The sequence below is a fragment of the Meriones unguiculatus genome, chromosome 14 (assembly GCF_030254825.1).
Source record: "Meriones unguiculatus strain TT.TT164.6M chromosome 14, Bangor_MerUng_6.1, whole genome shotgun sequence".
Taxonomy (NCBI): domain Eukaryota; kingdom Metazoa; phylum Chordata; class Mammalia; order Rodentia; family Muridae; genus Meriones; species Meriones unguiculatus.
Genome location: NC_083361.1, coordinates 40,561,015 through 40,580,095, shown reverse-complemented (window position 1 = coordinate 40,580,095; position 19,081 = coordinate 40,561,015). Strand labels below are relative to the sequence as shown.

The window sequence follows — 19,081 nt, the reverse complement described above, 5'->3', positions numbered from 1 at the left end:
AGTAGATTTCCTTTTCTCTAATTTCATTGGCAAAAGAATGTTCTACTACATCTTCAAGATATTTGGCTTTGTAAAACCATTGTACTCACAATGAACTTTAAATGTAGATGTGTTTCTTTGTTTATTTCAAAAAAATAAAATAAAATACCACAGATAGTAATTAAGCTGCCCTTGTATCCTCTCCTTGATTGCAATTATCTATGCTTAATAATAACTCGACTGAAGCAGGGATGAATGAACTAGCACATAAATGAATACAGATGTGATCACACATGTGCCTCCCCTCTTTTCACTTCCTTCTCTAAGAAGTCAAAAGTACTCCTATCCTTTGAACTACTGAAACAGCAAGAACCCCACATTCTGTGTGTTTGATAAAGAAGAATAAAGTGGGTGTTTTCATCTTTTCAGAAATCCAGAGAACATCCTTGGATGATGCGACATCATTGGTGAATGCATTAGTGTGAAACCTACTCAGCCCTGATTAACTGGGATTACCTTATAGGCACTGAATACATGGCATCTTGAAGATAAGATATGCTGTCAGTATCTCCCTATAGCCATTTTTAGCACCACAGAACTGCTTCTCTTTAATTTCTGCTGAGATCTATAAGCTTAGATGGAATGGTCACCAAGGGGTATAAAAAAATCAGCAAGCACTTGTGAAATTCACTCTTTTAGCATGAAAGGTGTGATGTTTTATACTCTGTGGGAAAGAGGAGGATAATATAGATGTTGGAAATAGAATCACATCAAAGTTTTGTGACCTACAACATCTAAAGAATCCCTGTCTTTGAGTTCAGCTCTGGCTTCATGTTCAAGGCAGAATTCCTTGCAACTTTTGTCTGCCCTAAACTCTATGGGGAGACAGTGATGGGTCCTATCCATCTCTCTGGGGTTTAGAGTTCTGGTATCCAGAGAGATCTATGGGGGGTGGGGGGAGGAGGGTTTAATCATGTTAGATATCAATAAGAACCAAAAGCGCAAACTCCGAGCAAGCCAGCTTGTTTGATTTCCTAGAGTCTCATTTTGCTGGCTGTGTGATGTGAGACGATGAGTTTTCTCATCTGTGATGTGGAAGTAGCAATAACTTCTTCATGTATCCAACTGGATGTTGTGTAGAAAGCTTTGTGTGCTCTGTGTAATAGGCCCCATACTTCAACTGTATTATAAGGAACCACGAACTGGAATCCTTCTTGCTTGTGTACACACAAACCTATCCTGTGTCTATAAACACAACTGGCTTTATCTCTTGATGCACTGACAGAGTCCTAAGGAAATTCCCTAACTTTTTGGTAGACAGTGCTGGAGTGAAGCAGTGCAGTATCTCGTTGATGTGGCATTTCCATTTATCTGAACATATAGCCAGTAGTAGTACAGATGCACTGTATGACATCCTTATCACACATTTGTGCACAGTATATACCTGTGGACGTGGCCATCGGTATGCATGCCTGAGTGGAGCCCAGGGCTTGCTATCACGTGTCTTCCTCAATCATGTTCCACCTTAGGTCCCTGCCCCGCAAGACAGGGTTTCTCTGTGTAGCCTTGGCTTTCCTAGACTAGCTTTGTAGACCTGGCTGGCCTCAAACTCACAGTGGTCCACCTGTCTCTGCCTCCCTGGGTGTTGGGATTAGAGGTATGTACCACCACACCCGGCTTCCACCTTAGAGTTTTAAGGTGGGGTTCATCCCTATAGCCAGAGCTACGTGGTGGCTACACTGATTGCCAATTTGTTTTCCTATACCAGGATTTTATGTGGTTTAAGCTGGGGATTTAAACATCACCCTTACATAGTAAGTTCATAACCAACTGAGGCATCTCTCAGTACTCATCTTTGTAGGGATGAGTTCAATTTTCATTTCTGTGATAAATTTTGTGCTTGTTTTTATATGCCTGCTAGCATTTTTGTAAACTCTTTTTTTTTTTTTAGATTCCTATTTAAACTAAATCTGTTTCCCACTTGCTTTCTTGGTATTATGCAGTTTGAGCTCCTCATGTCCATCAGTTACTTGCTTGTAAATTCTGGATTAAACATTTGAAAATACTCTCTGCTTCCACAGAATGTTTCTTTTTTCTGGCAGTTTCTCTCTTGGGTGCGTAGATGCTTTTCATATGATATAATCCATTCGCCTATGTGTGCTTTGTTATGTGTGAGATTAACATCTACACAGAAAAATCCCTACCTCAGCTTTTTCATTTTCTACAAATATTTCAAGTCTTATTTTAAGTCTTTAATACACATTTTGTTGAATTTTGCATATAATGTGAGACCCTGGTCGATTTTGACTCCTATGAGTGGATGTATTTTTAATGTCATTTGTCAAAGAGACTTTCTTCTTTATATTCTAATGTCTTGGCATATGTGTTGACACTCAATTGACTATAAATTCATGAACTTACTATCCTGTGCCTCTTCTACGCCCTGATTATGGCAGCACAGTTGTCAAACTCTGTTTGCTTGTATTTTATTGCCATTGTCTTTTTTGCTTGTTTGTTTATTTGTTTGTTTGTTTGTTTTTCCATATGTGTTCATCAGGGTTACTGACCTATTTTTGCATAGCCTTTATTTCGCTTTTATATAGGGTTGCACCAGCCGCATGGAGTATTTTTGGGAAGAGGTTAAGAAGAGTGTGTTTTACTTCTTTAAATATTTGGTACAGCTCTTTCCTTTCTGCTGCTGCCATGCCATCCAGACTGAGGAAGATCTGGAAACTCCAGGGCCATGTAAATCACAGACACCGCCTCATCAGTAAGCACCACAAACGCTCAGGAGGCCGTGGGAATGCTGGAGGCAGGCATCACCACAGGATCAACTTTGACAATTATCATACAGGTTACTTTGGGAAAATTGGTATGAGGCATTACTACTTACAGAGGAACCAGTGTTTCTGCCCGACTGTCAACCTGGATAAATTGTGGATGCTGGTCAGTGAGTAGACACAGGTCAATGCTGCAAAAACAAAACAAGAGTTTCTCCCATCATTGATGTTGTACCTCAAAGTTCTGGGGAAGGGCAAGCTCCCTAAGCAGGCTATTATTGTGAAGGCCAAATTCTTCAGCAGTAGAATACAATACAAAATGCCACTCAGGGAGTTTAATTAAATGCTAACAAAAAAAAAGTATTTGTTACATAGCACAGAAACGATGTGACCCTTATTTTTGTTGTTGTTATTGTTGTTGTTTGGTTTTTTGTTTGTTTGTTTTTGTTTTTCTGATGAAGTATGATTTACACAACTGATTCAGACTCTTCACTCATTATTAATCTATTCATTTTTTGTTCAGTCCTAATAGATCATAATAGGGTGTCTATTTAGCCATTTGTATATTTCTTTTAGGTTATGAATTTAGCAAGAGCTTCTTTCTAATATTTTCTCAATATCCTTCTTATTTTTATTGTATGCTACAATGTTTCATTTTTCATAGTTGATTCTATTTGAGTCCTTTAATTTTTTTCTTTGTTAGAATATTTTAAAATTTTGTTTTACCTTTATTTATTTATTTATTTATTTATGATTTCAAAACATAATCCTTAGTTTTATTGACCTTTTCTGTTTTTTTTTCCTAGCCTTTATTTTGTTTATTTCTGACATACTCTTTACTATTTCTATCTTTCTGCAAATTTGGGACTTAGCCTTCTTCTTTTTTTTACTTCTTTGAATAATATTGATGTTATTTATTTTCAAGTTTTCTTGTTTTGGATGAAGGTGCTCATTGTCAGAAACATCACTCTCAGAACTGCTCCAGATGTGACATTTTAACATTGTCTGTATCCATCCTGACTTATTTCTTAGTCTTCTCTTGTATTTTTTTAAAAATTTATTTATTTATTATGTATACAATGTTATGTCTGCATGTACACCTGCAGGCCAGAAGAGGGCACCAGATCTCATTATAGATGTTTGTGAGCCACCATGTGGTTGTTGGGAATTGAACTCAGGACCTCTGCAAGAGTAGCTGGTGCTCTCAACCTCTGAGCCACCTCTCCAACCCCTCTCCTCTTGTATTTTTACCTTTAACTTATTGTTCAGGTTTTCTGCTCTATTTCCATATAATTACTGATTTTCCAAAGTTATGTTCCTGATTTCTTGTTCCCTGTACTCATAGCCAGAGAGAGAGAGAGAGAGAGAGAGAGAGAACAAATCTGTCTAAAGGCAATGACTTGCCTGTGTTCTTCCACATGACCGTTCCAGAAAGTGGTGGGTGTGCTTTGAAGAAGAATGTGTTCTATTGCTGTTGAAGGATGGTGTGCCTGTGAGTCTGTTGGCCTCTGGTCTAAAGGATATGTTAAAGACAATGTTTTCTTACTGATTTTCTGTCTGGGTGATCTGTCCATCAATAGAAGGATGGTGAGGAACTATTCACCCTCCCCCACATTTGCTTCCTATTTTAGCTGAGCCAGTGTTGGATAACACACACACACACACACACATACACACACACACAGATACACACACCTGTGTGAGTGTATGATATCAAGTTCTATCTTGAAGAAAGGTTGACTTCCTTATTACAGAATAATCTTTGTCTCCATTTATTGATATTAGTATACAGTCTACTTGATCTGAGATCCTTTATTCCCCTCCACCTCATTTGGGTGAAAAATATTTTCCATCTTTTAATTTTCATTAGTTTCTGTCAAAAAGCATAATATGTCTCTCATAGGCAACATATAGGGTACTGCGCCTTAATACATTCGTTCATCTTATGGTTTTTGATTAAAAATTGGATCCATTTGTATATGGAGCAATGTTTGATAGATGATGACTTACCACTGCTGATTTAGTAATTGTTTTCTGCTTGTTTGTAGATACTTTCTGCTTTTTGTTCTCTCATTCCTGTCTTTGGATTACATGGTTTTCTTCAGTGACCTACTTTGATCTTTACTTTGAAAATCCTTGTGTATCTTCTATAGAAAAATATGATACAGCAGTGCCATTCTATTTAATCCAAAGATACCTTAACTATGACCACAATACAAAATGCAACGCTACTGTCTCCACTTTGTTATTTTACTTTCATGCTTTTCGTTTTGTAATTTGTAGATACCTGTCCTGTATACTGAAAAGAAATTGAAATAACTGTTAGCATTTTGAAGAGTTTTGTCTTTTGTCATCCATATGAAACAGATGAATGATTTATATACCCCATCGCTGGAACATTAGGAATTTGACATGTAATTACTTTTACCCATGAGGTATTTTACATTAAGAAAATTAATTTTTAATGAGCATAGACTGTACCAAATTAGACTTTCTCCCAGAAAACTGTTCAAGCAAAAGTATAACCCCTGGGATCTATGCTTTAACAAAATGAGTTAGCAGATTTGGGGTTTTGTATGCATGTGTTCAATATAGTGCTCGCCTCTCAGCTGGGTAGAAAAGAGAGTGTACCCTTTTGTCTGAAGACCATACTGAGATGCTTTTGAATCATGAGATTTCTGGTAAAGTGTGCCAATTTTAGACAGGACACTGTTCTGAAGCTGTGAGTCTACCACCATCCTCATTAAAAAAATTCCTGAAAATTCAGTTTTGGAGCAGAAATTTTCAAACAGCTGCTGAACAGCAAGGGGTCTACTTGCGGCCAACAGCTATCCAAGTTGCTCTTTGAAAGCATTGTCTCCTTAGCAAATGGAAGGAAAGCATAAGAGCTCTTCAGCACTGCACACACACAGGAAACAAAAGTATTCAGGGAGAGTGCTTTTAGGACTGTGCAGCAAAGCTCAGGAACACTGGAATATCTATTGCTTTCCCCCATGAGGAGCTGGGAGAATGGGGAAACTGAAACTGCAGAAGCCCAGAGAATTAGCATAACTAAACCAAGGCCAGATGACTGGGAAATTGAATTTGATCAAGGAACCTGTCCCTCAATCACAATCAGCTCTATATCCTGTAGAAATTCTTAGGTAGACTCTTACATCTTCAAGCTTGCAGGACTTAGACATGACAGCTTCCACCTTCCACTCTCTGCTTCCTTTTTCAAAATTAAGTCTCTGTTTTTAAACTTTGATGTTTTCAAAAAAATCTGTTTAAGTATAGCTTTTCATTTGCTGAGTTTAACAAGGAAACCATTAAAAACACAATTTATCAAAAATGTTCTCACCACAACAGATAAATTGAATGGATGTTTGTATTTATTACCATGAAGATGAAAAGAGTTACTTGGAAATAAGCTGCAAACCTGCTCCCCAATCAAAGGCAAGTGAAAATCAATAATTCATCTTCCTATGACTTTCTGCCCTTGGCTGGCAATGCAGACAAAATTAACGGCAAACCTGACAGCTGAAAGGAATGACTCTACTGTGCTATGTTCCCTGGGGCGGTGAGGGGGCGCCATTTGCATCCGAGCAGCATAGTCTCTCATTTATCATCCTCTTTACTCTGGGAATGGATGACTCAGACATTCATTCTGATTTAGTTTAATCTATAATCTGGGCAGCTACTGTTGGGTATAACCTAAATTACACGCTGTCTTTCTTTGAGTCATCTCTTGAGTATACCTGCACCTTAATTCAATAAAATCAAACCAGTAAATACCAATAACAAGCTGCAAGGTCCATAGGCCATGATAGAAGAGTGGCCACTGAGTGTCATAATTAGAGATCATTTCATTGTTGGGAACTAAACACTACGGAAACAGTTAATAGTAAGGCAAAAGATACAATTTCACAAATATCTAGGAAAAAAATGAGATATGTGGAGCTGGAGAGATGGCTCAGTGGCTAAGAGCACTTGCTGTTCGTGTAGAGGGCCTGTGTTCAGATCTCAGCAACGATGGCGGCTCACAACCATCTGTGGCTCCAGGGGTTCAAGGCCCTCTCTGGGCTCTGAAGCACACACGTATATGTAAATAAATAATAACTTTGTTTTTTAAAAAAGAAATGATGTATTTGTATTCTTTACAGTGAAGTAATGTTATATATAAATGTAAAATTGTGTTGCCTCATCCCCCAGAGAAGAATGGGTTGAGATATTCAGATTAGGCTGGTAAAATTTTGAAATTCCTATAAAACCATTTTTTTTAATCCTTTTGTTTTTGGTCTCAATCCCTGTTTTTGGACCCTCAAAACCAAGAACCATTTAATTATTATTATTCTAATAGACTTCATTTATTTAGAACTCTCTGTAGGCCAGGCTCTGCCATAAGCTTTTCTCATGCATGCTCTTATACTTTATGCCCACAACTTCCATACAGGTCTTTTTTATATCCAAGATTAATGGATGTGGTTTGTTTTGTTTTGTTTTGTTTTTGTTTTTTTTTGTTTTTTCAACACCAAAAAGATTCTTTGTTCAAGCTATGCTTTTTCTACCTTGCTGGCCTAATACAGGAACAGATGCTTGACATGGGGGATTGCACACTTAAGCTCAGGCTTATCTGGCAGAAGATGTTCAAAGTATATTTAATTGAAAATATATTTAGTTAGTGATTTCAAATATCAGTTACCATTTCTTCATCATGAGTAGCCAGGGACAACACTAAGGTACAAAATATTCTTTCTGTGAGGTCTGGAATTTTTCTTCTCATTCTAATTTTGTTTCTTTAAAAAATACAAGGCACCCAAGAGATAAAGTACTCATTGTGAGAGTTCTCTTGAGTGTGACTTTACAGGAAATATCATTCACATCAAGTGGGTTTGAAAAATGGATGAACTTTAGACCATATGTCTTAATCAAACCTTTAAGTACAGGCTCTCCTGTATTTAAACAACACATCATTGTGGTCCTAAGCTTATCAAAAGGTCACACTGAGATGAATTACACATGGAAGAGGAGGAAATGACACAGGAAAGGAGTAAGGATTTATCCCAGAGAGAAATGGCAGATGCCGTGCTGACGGCATTTCTCAGTGAGAGTCAGGGCTGATGAATAGAAAAGTAATCTAGTTCATATAAGTGCCCATATTTGAGGGAGTGAAAAGGGCAGACACTATGCCCAACCTCTCCAACTGAAGACTTTCTGAGAGACCCACCTATAGCAGCCAGTTTCTTCTTGTCCTGACAATGCCTCCTCTGCAGATAACTGTTTCTCACCAGGCAGGAGGGTTGGAGTGGAACCAGAGCCTGGGGAGCAAACGTTGCGGCATTAACAACTGAAACCATGAGTGGAAATCAAGCTTTCCTCCTTTACAGTGTCTCTATCAGATATTTTGTAACAGAGATGGAATGCCGACAAACACTTCATTAAAAATGCAAAAAGAAAAAAAAAGTTTGTTAAGAGAATCAGTAAAGCGGAAATTAAGGACAATAACCCAAGAGAGCAGTAAAATATCAAAATAGGTCCAGTACAGACAGGACAAAATCCCAGAGCTCACTCAGTTCCCAGTTCCAAGAACACTGACCATCTCCCATGGCATCCTTTAAGCACAGCTGGGCATGCTTCACCAGTGGAAAGGGGTAATCCTTTTATTGTCATGCAAACAAAGCCATGCTGCATACATTTCGGTGAGGGTTAGGTTTATCTGGGGGGAGCCCCCTCCCAAAAACATCTTACAGAATGATCTAGCTCAACTGAAGCAGAGATGGGGCATATTGGGTATAAAGTTGGCAAGTAAAGGATAAGGTTTCCCAGGGACAGGTTGGTTAAAGCTACCCAAGAAAGGACTCAACGGAGCAAAAAGAAGACAAGAGAGGATAATGGTGGGTGAATACCATCAGAGTACATTGTACACATGCAAGAAATTGTCAAAAATAAATTTTAAAAAGGATTTAAGGGAAAGAAAAATAAAAAGCTGAATGAGTTTATAATGTTGAGTCTTGATCAGCACAGCACCGCACAAAGTGTCTGAGCTCTGTGAACATTTATTTGACAATATTCACATGCAAGGCCCTCATTAAAGAGGCGTAGTCATCCTTTGAAGTAATTAGGTTTTTAATTCATTGTGGTATTTGTACTAAAGATATATAAGGATAACAAAATCAAATTATAATTTTCCTTTCATTAATTTTTTTATATTTATAAGTTAATTTTATACATGTACCTGCAACCATGCACAAGTGGAAGGCAGAAGACAACTTGTGGGAGTCAGTTCTCTCCTTCCATCATGTGGACTATAGGGATCCAGCCCAGGTAGACAGGCTTGGCAACTAGTGCCTTTACTAGCTGAATCATTGCACCAGCCCTCCTGTGCTTTCCTACGTGGATAAGGCAAACAAAGCCACACCACCCACACCAATCCAACTCCTCAAAAATAAATAAATAAACAAACAAACAAATAAATAAATAAAATTTAGTAGACCAAAATATATTACTTTGGTATTTTAGGGCTTAGTAAAGTTGTTGTTTTTTTCTTAATTTTTATTTGTATGTTTTTGTACATGGATGTATGTGTATCACATGAGCTGCCTGGTCCCCTGAGAAGTCAAAAGAGGGCATCAGATCCCCCTGGAACTGGAGCTCCACTTGGCTGTGAGATGGCATGAGGATGTTGGGAACTGAACTCCAGCCATCTGGAAGAGCATTCAGGGTCCTTAACTGTTGAGTCATGTCTCCTGCCCAGAGTTTTCTTCTTGCACAGCTTTCTAGATGAATTCAAAGAAACCCTCAGTCTCTTATGGTGTGCACATTGATAGGACTAGTAGAAGACTGAATATTCCAGGACAGTTATTTTTCTTTTCTTTATTATCATCACTGAACATTATTAGACATTTCAGTATAATATAAACTAGATGTAAATACCTAATGACATAAAGATTGAGTGGCATGAAAAATCTTAAGAAAGTTGAATTATAATATATATATGCTTGTGAGCAATGCTCTAGAAATAGACTGTTTTCCAAAGGTTTACAATGATTTTGTTTTGTTTTGTTTTTTTCTTAAACAGTCATGATGATGAACATAATTTCTTCCACAAGTTAAATAGTGTTCTTGCAAGTATTTGGGGTGAATTTAAAACATATGTGCAAATACTTTTAGTTGGTTACTAGCCACTACCAACACATTAGAATAAGGCTGCTTATGGTAAACCATTGTATATTTATATTCACAATATGGTCTCCCAGATTGGATAAATGGCTTGAAAAATCAACAAATTAGTAGGTTTTAAAAACAGGAAGATATATGGCCACTTCTTGAGTTCTATGTATTTTATTCTGTTGACTGGCATGGACTGCGTGCAGTAGGTACTTACCAAATGTTCATAAATGACTCAAAGGGAAGAGGGTAGTAGATGATTCAAGGTCATTTTTAGAATCAGAAACATTATTTGACATAATAAGCAGAGTCCATAAACATATTTTCAATGCTTTGGCACTTTACAAAAACTCACCTTTACTGATGCAAAGGTAGGCTATGCCATTTGTAATCTGTGCTGGTGAACCTTCCTTGGTTCTGATCTGGGAAGCCGTGAATATCAGAAGAGAAGTAGACTATAGAATAGACAGACTCCTAGGCTCTTTCTATTTACATGGAAAAAAATAAAAGTGTAGAGATGACTTTGGGAAGAAGGGGCTGGCTGTGGGGATAGGCTGTCCTGTGTGAGCCCTAGCAGCAGAGACAGGACTTCATTCTTCTGTTCCCCAGACGCTCTTAAGAGTTTTCTTATTAAGCATATAACTATAACTCTGGCAGATCAAGACACTGAAATTGATTTCATAATCCCCCAAACAAGCCTCTCAAAAAGGACTTTCAGCAACTGTGGATACTGCTTATGGTAGAAGGGATATCTAGCAAACACAAATAAAGAAGGGTCTTCTCATGGTACCTCCAAAAGACAGTGTTGTGATCTAATGTAGTGATTGCAGTGCCTTAAAGGATTTAATCTGACGTCTTAAGAGACTGTTACCTTTCCTTCTTAGGGACACCCAGACATGTGCTTTGCTCTAGCTAATAAGAATACTTTCCCTGCATTCTTTAGGTACTCTCTGATTTAGGATTGTTTTCCAGGGTTCTGGATTTATAAGCATGCAAACTGTTTCCAAGTCCATATTCTTGCTGGATGACTATGGAACCAAATGCCTTGTCCTCTTTTCTCTCTGTCTCTCTGTCTGCCTATCTCTTTCTCTGACACACACACACACACACACACACACACACACACACACACACACATTTTTATTGAAAATGTCTTCTATTCTCATACAATATATCCCGATTACAGTTTCCTCTCCGTCTATTCCTAGTTCCTCCCTACCGCTCCTGCCCTCCAGATCCACTCCCTTTCTGCCTCTCATTAGAAACAACAGGCTTCTACAAGATAATGTCTGTTACACAGTACACAGTCAGTTTGTGACCCTTGTGTGGTAAGCCGTTTCTCATTTTGAGGATTTATTTTACTTTATGTGTGTGTGTGTGTTTGTGTATTTGTTATATATGTGTGTAAGTGCCGGTGCCCACAGGGCTGGATGGCAGGCCATTGTCAGTCACCAGTCCTCTGTAAGAACAGAAGCATAGTTAAGTGCTGAGCGATGTCGCCAACCCTGGTACCATTTCTTGATTCTTGGAAAACTACACGATTGGCCATTTACTTCTGCAGGTTCAGACACTTAATTCAGGAATGGAAGCGTCACAAAAGCTGTGGAGTTTAAGTGCTAAACACTTTGATGTGCCAATATCAATTGGTGTGGCTGTTGGGCACAAGTGAAGATTTGGATAGTGTTTCTTTCGGAAAAGATCTAATTCCAAAGTTTGAATTTAAACTCTTGTTAGTATCTTTTTTGTTGCTGTAATAAAATATCCGGGGGGAGGGGAGGGAAAAAGCAACTTAAGGGAGAAAGAGCTTATTTGGGTTTACAGTTCCAGAGGGAGAGAGTCCTTTATAGCTGGGAAAGGAAGCCATGTTGGCAAGTGTACGAAGCTGGCTGATCACACTGCAGCCAGTAAAGGCAAGCTATTGAAATCCAAAGCCCACTACAGGGTACTTCCACCATCAACAAGGTTCTGTCTCCTAAAGAGAAGGACCAACTTAGGACCAAGAGTTCAAACATGAACCTGTCGGGGACACTTCACATTCAAGGTAAAAGTGGTACACTTCCAAAACACTGATAGGATTTGTGTAGTTCTATCAGCTTCCTCTAAAGCACTTTGTCCTGAGACCCACAGTGATATCAAGGTCATTGATATAAACACACTGTAAAGTTCAAGCATTGGCTTCTGCCTTCCTCCAAACAACCTTCAGTAGTAGCTTCGGATCCAGTGTTCACAGTCTTTCTCCTGAAGTAACTCCTAACTCTGCATTGGCGAGAAAGCCAGAGGCTGTCTGTTAGTGAGCACTCTCAGGTCTTGCTTAAGTTAGTAGGCTATGTTGCATTAAGCACCCGAGGAAAGTTGAGGAGTAACATAAATTGGGTAGGAATAGGATTGGGTCTGGACACTATTCCCATTGATAGACTCTGCCATCTACAAGCCTGCTGCCTCCATAAACGTGCTGGTAAGAGCTACAAGGTAGCTTACAATCATCTCTAGGAAAAGCTGTTTCCTCTCTGTCAATCAGCAACAAAACAACTTTTGTTTGACAAAGGAAAGCAGTTTCTAGTTTCACATATTAGTGCAGGGTAGAATGGTATTCTCTTGTAAAGAGAATTAAAGCATTGTTAATATCGGCCAAGACTACAAAGTCAAGTATTGATAATCAGGAATGACAGGCTCATACTTAATGGGGTCCTTCCTAAAGACAGAGAGACCGTGTTCACAGGGGTGAAAGGAAGGATATTTAGTCAGGCACAAGGTCTGCCATTATTGACCTACCCACATTTTCCTTGTGTTCATGACTGGCTCCCTCCTTCTGTCTAAGTTGTGCTAAGTCCTAGACTTTTGTCACTTTTCTATAAACACTCTGGCATATTTCTCTATCTCCAACCACCCTGAGCATTATCAACTGGCAGACATTTCTCAAAATAATTTCTGTACCCTTCATCTCCCCACTGAAATTCTGGCTAATTTAGCCAGCTTGTTAAGTGCTATATTTACATACATGTCTGATAAACAAAGATGCCTTTGTAAGTACACATGATCACCTACCCCCACATTTGAACCCCTGCCCCTGTGCTTTTTATTAATGCAAGATTTTAAATAGTAGTGCCCCCCAAACAGGTTCTAAAATCATCCTTTTTCTCTATAGCCTCCTCATAAAATGTATCATGAAATATGCTCAGCATTTTCTTCTAAGTATTTCATTACCTACTGATATTTTGGGGTGGGGGGTAGTGTCTTTCCATGGTCCAAAAACTAAAACAAATGGTTGCCTGTGTCTATTCTTGCTTTCTTTTTTGTGTATTCTCCTCTACAGGAGAACTAGATAAGTTTTTCCCTGAAATTTGAGCCATTTATCAATTCTGTTTAAAAATTGATAACAGTCTCCCAGAAAAGCTGAAAAGGCAAACAGGTCTTGGCTTCCTTCATACTTTTTCAGGAACATCCTGCATTCACATTCCCACTCCATTTCACAAACTCAGCTGGTTTTTATTCTTGAAGTGCTCTCCCTGCTGCTACTTGACCAGCTGGCAATTTCTTACTTAAAATGTCACCCCTGGTGTTAGGGATGTTCTCTAGAGGAAGGGAACAAATGATTGGATTACGTGGTTCGGGCCTGCAGGGTCTCACAGTAGCCATGCATACCTTGCAGAGACAGAAAATAAAATAAAATAAAATAAAATAAAATAAAATAAAATAAAATAAAATAAAATAAAAACCCAGCTTTTTGTGCTCAGGGAATTGAAGCCTCAGAACAGAAGGGATCAATGCTACAGCCACAGGATGAAGTGGATAGTTACTGACCTTCAGCCTCAACCCCAGGACAAGTGGCTAACTGAGGTGCTTAGTTAAGATATCAAAACACAGCAGGCTGCCAGGCTCTCCCAGCATCCCTCAGCCTCTGCCTGTTACAGGGTTTGGCTGACAAACCTTGCTGCCCCATACCCTGAGCTCTCTAGGCTAGAGATTGGGGTGCCCTTTCCCTGTGGCTTTCCTATATAATCCTATATAACCTTTTTTACCTTTTCTCTTCTGACCCCTTGGTTTCCTGCCTCTCTCTTCTTAGCTTCCCCCTTCTCAGGGACATGTTCACTCTAAACTTTCCCAGATTTCTCTGCCTCTGGCTATGCTATCCCTCATGTCTGCAATAAATTTTCTCCTCCACGATACCTGAAATCAGGCATGTCCTGACCTTTTCAGTTGGCTCTTTGGATTTGCTATCTCCAGTTGCTGGTCACACTGGCTTATGACTCACAGCCACTGCTTTCTCCAAGGAATTCCCATATCCTCTGCCTTTAGAGGTGATGTTTCTGTTTTATTTTGTTTTCCTGCAATGACAGACTGGAAGGAAACTACAGAAGTCCAGCCCTCTTGCTTCAAAGTGTAACTACAAGGTACAATTGATATTTTAGAGCTCCTGGTAAGACCAGCCTGAAAAGACCTGCAGCAGGGACCAAATGCCTCCACCTGCCTTCATTTTTCCTCCTCCACCTTCCATGAGATCATTCCTTAAATCACTCAAAATGTCCCCACCTTGGCCTATGTCCCAGGATGGTGATGCCAAGTGTCCTGAAGGTGCTATCTGACAAAGTCTCAGTGCTCAGATGACCTGGACTGACCTTTCACTGCCCTTAGCAGAAACTTGCTACAAAATTTTACTTCTATTTTTATTCTTTACGGTTAAAGGCCTCTTACCAAAAGCTAGACTGAGATAACATTACAAAAGCTGGTGCTAATAAGCATAAAACTAGTGGTTGTTCCCTGGGAAAAACAGCTGTGCAGAAAACTGAGTCTTTCTTAGAACCTATTATTTAGACACATACATTTAGGTCATTCATAAGCGGCATTAGTAAGCATAAGACACAGGATCTTGGAAAAACCATTAAAGAAGAAAACCTTAGGGAAATACTAGGAGCTGGCAAACTATATTTGGTTTTCATGAACAGCTTCAAAAACACAGAACTAGTATGGACAGGAAAAGATGCTGATTATGCAATTAATGACAAACCTTTGGTACCTCCCTGAAGGCAAAGCAAGCAGTTTTAGGAATCCTAATGCTCTTCTAGCCTTTACAGGATTGTAATAAAGATAGGGATCACATTGAAACAAGGGTTTATGACAAAGACAGAGAAGAACATTTTGGCTCAGTGAACTGCCTGGCTTCCTGAGCAGATGTGTCAGAGCATGACTTTCTTGATGTAGGAAAACAAAGAACAGACTGCTTTTGCTAAAGCAAAGTTTGTGTTGCTAGAAAGCTTGTACAGCTTTTTAAGAATAAAAGGAAAGGATGGTGGGTACATGTTAAATATAAAAGAAAAATAGGAGAGGGAAAGAAAAAATTAAACAAGGGACTGAGAGATTGGGCTTCCATAGGAAGATGAGCTTGATATGACAGGTAGTAGGAAAATAACTCCTGATTTTTAATTCTGTGCTAAACTTAAACAGAGTCAAACTCTGTCATCTAGATGACTAGAGTCATCCTGTCTAGCATTTCTGTAACTGCAAGTTTTCACAAACCCGATCTTAAGGAAAAAGACACTGAGTTAAAAGAAAACTGATTTTATCATAATCTTCATTTTTAGTTCTTAGGAAATTTGCTGTTTGCTTGCTTTGTCTCTTTTTCTTTAATATGCTTATGTAAAAAGGAATATTTTTGACAAAAAAATGTATTCTAAAAGGCAACATAATCAATGATTAAAGTCTCTGAGGAAATGATTTTGTGTATAAACAACCCTGGGGGAGACACAGGTTGTCGGAGCAGGTCAAGCCATGCTGAGATGTGCTTCCTTTCTGTCCGACTCGTAAAATGAAACTAAAAGGTGTCCTGTGTCTGATTCCTCTGATTCGCCACTCTCGTACCCCCCTGCCCTGTTCTTAGGGGAACCAGGGAGTTAGCTCTGAACCTTATTGTAAAATCAGACTGGCATTTATAAGACATACCTGAGGGATGCTAACAATGGAGCCCTTAAAATAACCAGCCATGAGAGTTCTGAGTGCTGACCTGAGGTGGGGCTTGCTCTGAGAAACTTGATTCATTTCATGGTGAGTTTTTCGTTGTGCAGCAATACCAAAAAGAAGGCAGATGTCAAGATGATGATGAAGAAGAAGAAGAAGAAGAAGAAGAAGAAGAAGAAGAAGAAGAAGAAGAAGAAGAAGAAGAAGAAGGAGAAGAAGAAGAAGAAGAAGGCTGCAGATGTCATATGTTCATATGTCATAAATAACCCAGATAAATTATCCAGTCTGGGGCCTCTGTAGAAAATAATTGCAAGTCAGTATCATACACACATGGCCATGATATGATGGGACCAAGGAGCTGGATGCTGCTTCGTATGAGTGTGTTTTTTGCTCCGCCTGCTACACCCTACAGCAAGGGTTCCTTCCTGTGGTATACTTGGTTTCTGTAAGCCTTTGAGCTCCTAATCCCTTAGTGACATGTTGGAAGTTGCTTACACAACTGGATGCTTTCTGTAAATATCATTTGTTGTAGTTAGGGTTACTTGTGATGAAACTCCATGACCAAAAGCAACTTGGGGATGAAAGGGTTTATTTTATGCACAGTTCCATATAACAGTTCATCTTCAGTTCCTCTCAAGTAGGAGACGAACTGAAGGCAGGAGCTTAGGCACAGGCCATGGAGGGGTACTGCATACTAACTTGCTCATGACTTGCTCATCCTGCTTTCTGATAGCACCAGGACCACCAGCCTAGAAATAGCACCATCCATAATGGGCTGGGTCCTTCCCGGTCAGTCGCTAATTTTAAAAAATGCTCTATAGGCTTGTCTACAGTCCTATATTATGGAAGCAAGTTCTCAGCTGATGTTCTCTCTTTTCAGATAACTCTAGTTTATGTCAAGTAGACATAAAACTAGCCAGAAATCTTTTGTAAGAACTGCCAGCTTGTCCTGAGCTCTGCTGTAACTAAAGGTTATAAAACATCTCCCCAAACCTGTGTAGAAATTGATGTCTATGCAGACACTCAGGAGGCTGAAACCTATGCAGAACTCTGTGTGCTGAGTACAGCATGGCCTGTAGCAAAGCAGCCTTAGCCAGAAGGAAAGATCACTTCAAGACATTGCTGCTGGGGCTAGCAAACAGGATAGACACCAGAAGTGGTGGAAGAGAGGGAAGAGGACAGGAGCCTCTGAAAGGCTCCACCCAACAGGGGATTGAAGCAGATGCTGAGACTCACAGCCAAACATTGGGCAGAGCACAGGGAGGCTTATAGAAGAAAGGCTGGAGTGGGGGGTGAACCAGAGAGGACAGGAGCTCCATAAGGAGACCAACAAAGCCAAAAAATCTAGGCCATGAGGCCCCTTCAGAGACTGATGCATCAACCAAGGACCATGCATGGAAAGGACCTAGACCATCTGATCAGATGTAGCTGATGGGCAGCTTAGTCTCCTGTGGGTTCTGAAGTGAGGGGAGCAGGGGTGGCCTCTATCATAAGCTCAGTTGCTGGCTCTTTGATCACTCTCCTCTGGCGACGCAGCAGGCCACAGAGGAAGAGGATCCAGGCAGTCCTGATGAGACATGATAACCTAGGGTCAGATGGCAGGGGAGGAGGACTTCCCCTTTCAGGGTACTAGGGAATGGGAGGAGGTGTAGGAGGGAGGTTGTTACTGAGAGATGAAGGAGGAGCTAAAATATAAAATGAACAAACAAACAAACAAAACCTGCTGCTGAGAAGATAGCAAAGCCCAGAGCATCATGGGAGACCAGGTGAGTGCCTGCTTTTAACAGTGGCATGGGCAGTATCCTGTGTGTGGATCAGCTCTCCAACACCTCTTAGAGGGCAGGGCACAGAGAGTGATGAGTGTGGGTTTACTTGATTTTCAGTTTTCTATACTTTGCTGACCTTGTGTAGGGGTATACATAGGGTTGTTGATTCTTAATAAACATGTTACTCCAAATAACAGCTGTATCTCCTGCAGGAACTGAAGTTGCTAATCACAGTGAATGGCCTCCCTGAACCCTTTAAGTAATATTAAGTATAGTAACAATCGCTGAGTGCTGAGAACCAGGCTGTGATTAGAGATTCAACTGATACCTCCAAGAAGATGTGTTATATGCCTTGCCTGCCATGCTCATCTTATTCCTTGCCTTTTTATACAGAATTTCTGCCCTCTGATCCTAGACATAATCAACAGCATGTCTTTTCAGGCGGGCTTCTTGTCAGCAGGACCTCAGGTCAGCGTCTCTCTGTTCTGTGTGGCATCTATGTTGACTATGCCATTGCTGACCAGCATTCCACAGGCCCCATTCCGGACAGTGTTAATAGTGGGGTCAGATGGTCACACTCCTTCACATTTTAGAAACAGTGCTTGGAAAACAATGTGTATATTTTACAGAATCTATGTTAACCATGAGTCTTATTGCCCTTACTAAAGGGAGGGGGGGAGCTGACGTTCACGGTAGTTGCTCTGTGATTGGAAAGATGGCATGCTACTCTTGCAGGGAACCACAGTTTAGTTCCTCATACCCATGTGGGGTGTCTCACACCTGCTTAAAACTCCAGCTCCACAGGATCCAGTGCCGTCTTTTGGCCCCTTGGACTCACATGTATGTACTGACACACCCAAATACACTTATTTAAAAGTAAAATAAAATAAACAATTTTTTAAGGAGTAGCTTTTTGTGGTCATAAATAAGAAATAATAATGATGATGATGGTGATAATAATAATAATAGTAACTTTTAAAACTGAGAGCCTGATAGTTTCTAAGACCAGAGAGAAGTTATAAGTTAAATGTGTTAAACTATCTCTTCCAGATTTTTTTTTATTTCAGAAATTCTCATGTTGAAGGATTACTGCTTTAGAATGGAACTGTGGTCACTGCAGAAAATAATTGGCTGATATGAGGTGATAGTAGAGTTGTGAATTCATAGTGAAAAACAAATTGTGTCTCTATAAAAAGAAAGCCACTGTAGAGACAGAAAACTCACAGGGAGAATTATGCACCAAGACTGGAAATCTGGGGCTGAGGAGATGGCTCAATGGTTAAAATGTTTGTCATGAAAGTGTGAGTACTGGAGTTTGAATCACCAGAAACCTCCACTGGGTACCTCTTGGCTTTCTTGGTTGTTTTTAAAAATAAACAACCTCAAAACCTACTAGTAGTCTATCACCACACCTATGCATAGCATTCTCCTAGGTATGACCATCTCAGCTCTACTTAG

The 19,081-nt window shown here is 39.6% G+C and overlaps 1 pseudogene; it reads left to right on the top strand.

The window, feature by feature from the left end:
- Positions 1-2,682: 2,682 nt before the first annotated feature.
- On the top strand, positions 2,683-3,102 carry LOC110561298 (large ribosomal subunit protein uL15-like; annotated as a pseudogene).
- Positions 3,103-19,081: the final 15,979 nt, after the last annotated feature.